Below are 2,600 nucleotides of genomic sequence, written 5' to 3'. Positions count from 1 at the left end.
GTAGAACTCCTAATAGATACTCGACGTCTAGGTAGCATGTTTCACTATATTATGAGACAAAAGAACTATTTAGTTCAAAATGTAGTTTTATACAACAAAAGAAATCAATGACAAGAAACAAACGACATTTGAGGACTTCCTATAGAACCTTCAATGATGCATCAATTATAATTATGCCCGGTTCATAATGACAATTGAGACTTCATTGAAAAGTTCTTGCTCCACATAGCTATAATAAATCTAAGCTCTAATACCAAATTGTCACGTCTTGAAAATAGAGGTTGATTGGCACAGGATGTGAATTATATCACATCCCTTAGGCCTTAAATTGATAGCAATCTTTCTAATTTAACAAATAATTGAATTTGCATTGAAATTTTTAACATACTTATATTAATCATTATGATAAAATTTCCAGCGTCTTTGTAGTTTTTGGTAGAACTTCCCATGTAAATAGGATCTCTCAAAAATTTTACAACACTATTTTTTTACAAATATAGTACCAATTAGGAGTTTAGCTCTAACTATAGCATATGTGAAGCAACTAATTTTACTTTTAAATAAAACCCTAACTATAACTTATGTAGAGCAACTAATTTTACTTCTAAATTACAATACATAAGCACTATAGCAAAATATGATTTTTAAACCCACATATCTAAACTGGTTAATGCGCCAACAGTTTAGAAATGGGAGCGATGGCATTCTCGTACATAAAAAAGAAGTTAGGATTATTTCTAAACTAGTTAAGAAAGGAACCAGTTTAGAAATACATATTTAAACCAGTTATAACATAGAATCGATTTAGATATGTATTTATATTTTAAATTTTTTTAATAAGAGATATCTAAACTCGTTATAACATTGAACCATTTTAGATATGTATTTAAATTTTAAATTTTTTTAATAAGAGATATCTAAATTGGTTATAACATAGATTCGATTTAGATATGTATTTTTAATTTTTAAAAATAATTTTAAAAGACATCTAAATTAGTTATGATTTGTAAATGGTTTAGATATGCCTGTAATTTCTAAACCCTCCGTCCCTTGGTTCTAGATAGACGCACGAGTTCTAGCTTCCTCGTTTCCCCTGCTTCACCCCGTGGATTTTCTCCCTTTATATGGTTTCCCTTTCTCATTTCCGACGTCGTCGCCCTCTCCTTTCCCATTCAAACTCATAACAGTGGCTCTCCTCTCCCTTTCTTAAAAGCTCACAGCCATTGGCGTCATCTCCCTTTTCAGATCTGTGGAGTTCGAATCTGTGCTGTTAGTGATTGGAACCTTTGATGGCCGAATTCAGGTACCTCTTTTTCCCTTAGAATCATCCTATTTGAATGTATTGATTACAATTCTTTTCTTGAGAGAAATTTGCTCCAGCTCACTAAGAAGCATACATGCTTCTCTTTTCCGATCAAAAAAAAAAAAAAAAAACAAGTTTGATGCTTAAAACAATAGTGTTTGATCTTCTCTCTCTCTCTCTCTCTCTCTCTCTCTCGACCTTTGAGAGTTATTGTATGCTCTGATAATTTGCAAACACGGGGAATAAACTAAGAGGGTGATCAAAATTTTCCTGCTGGAGAGAAAGATCGTTAATGTATCAGACTGATATTAAATTCATTAAACCTTTGAAATGCTTTTCTTAGATATATATATATATATATATATAAAATACATTTTTTAAGATGTACGTAGGTGCTTGTGGGTGTGGGTGCGGGTGCTTAATCGTGGGCATTCCCTCTTCCTTCAACGGCCACCATTGTTAAGGTGAGTACCTCTTTATGACTCGATTTATTGATTTATGGATATATATTTTGTCAGTTTGTTTTGAGTTTTGATTTTTTATGAGAATAGTGTACTGACACCTGTACAAGCATGATATGCAAAATGGACTTCATCCATCTCCTATACTTTCTTATTGCATAGAAATGCATCATTAGGACATACAGTTTCTCTAGTTTGGGTGAGTTTTAGCTTAGATTATGGCTTTTCTTGATTTGAAATTGGGGCTTTAAAGTGGAATTGGTTCTGCTTTTTGTGCATCAAAGTAAGTAGAACCAATTGCCAGCATAAGCTCTTGCCAAATGTTTTTATTTGAAATCATCTTTGGTTTGAGATTCCGCACTTATACACTTATATTCTATTGCTATCTAATTTAAAGATGCGAAAGCCATTTCTTTTAGTAGGGAAATAAGAATTAATACAGGCAAAAGAAAATGGACCTACAACATAGGTTAAATAATCTTCTATCATAGCTAATATTTTATAAATTCAAACAGAAAACAAAAAAACTAAATTTTCATTCAAATACAAGCATATAGGAATATGAAACTTGTCAAGGAACTCGCGCTAGAATTATAAATATTTTTTCTCTTTTGCATATTAAATATTTAAGCTAGATTTACTCAAACATATCTCATATAGCACACTAGCTTCTTGAAAACAGAGTTAGTCTTCTTGAAAACATATCTCACTTATATATGTATCTCGCATTGTTGTTTTGTTCTCAATCCTTTATTGGAAATGAATTTGTTTGTATAGGTTCATTTGGAATACTTGGAGGCTGGTGCAGACATATTAGTGACTTCTTCATTCTAGGT

At 31.7% G+C, this 2,600-nt stretch overlaps 1 long non-coding RNA gene across 1 annotated transcript; it reads left to right on the top strand.

Moving 5' to 3' along the window:
* Window positions 1-1,058: 1,058 nt before the first annotated feature.
* LOC129290521 (uncharacterized) lies at window positions 1,059-2,600 on the top strand. Its single transcript, XR_008588425.1, has 3 exons — window positions 1,059-1,303; window positions 1,696-1,767; window positions 2,542-2,600. It is a non-coding gene; the product is annotated as an uncharacterized LOC129290521 (long non-coding RNA).

The sequence above is a fragment of the Prosopis cineraria genome, unplaced genomic scaffold (assembly GCF_029017545.1).
Source record: "Prosopis cineraria cultivar Desert tree isolate PC_DT_omini unplaced genomic scaffold, ASM2901754v1 PC13, whole genome shotgun sequence".
Classification (NCBI taxonomy): Eukaryota; Viridiplantae; Streptophyta; class Magnoliopsida; order Fabales; family Fabaceae; genus Prosopis; species Prosopis cineraria.
Note: the sequence above shows the minus strand (reverse complement) of the source record. Positions and strands in the feature narration are given on the sequence as shown.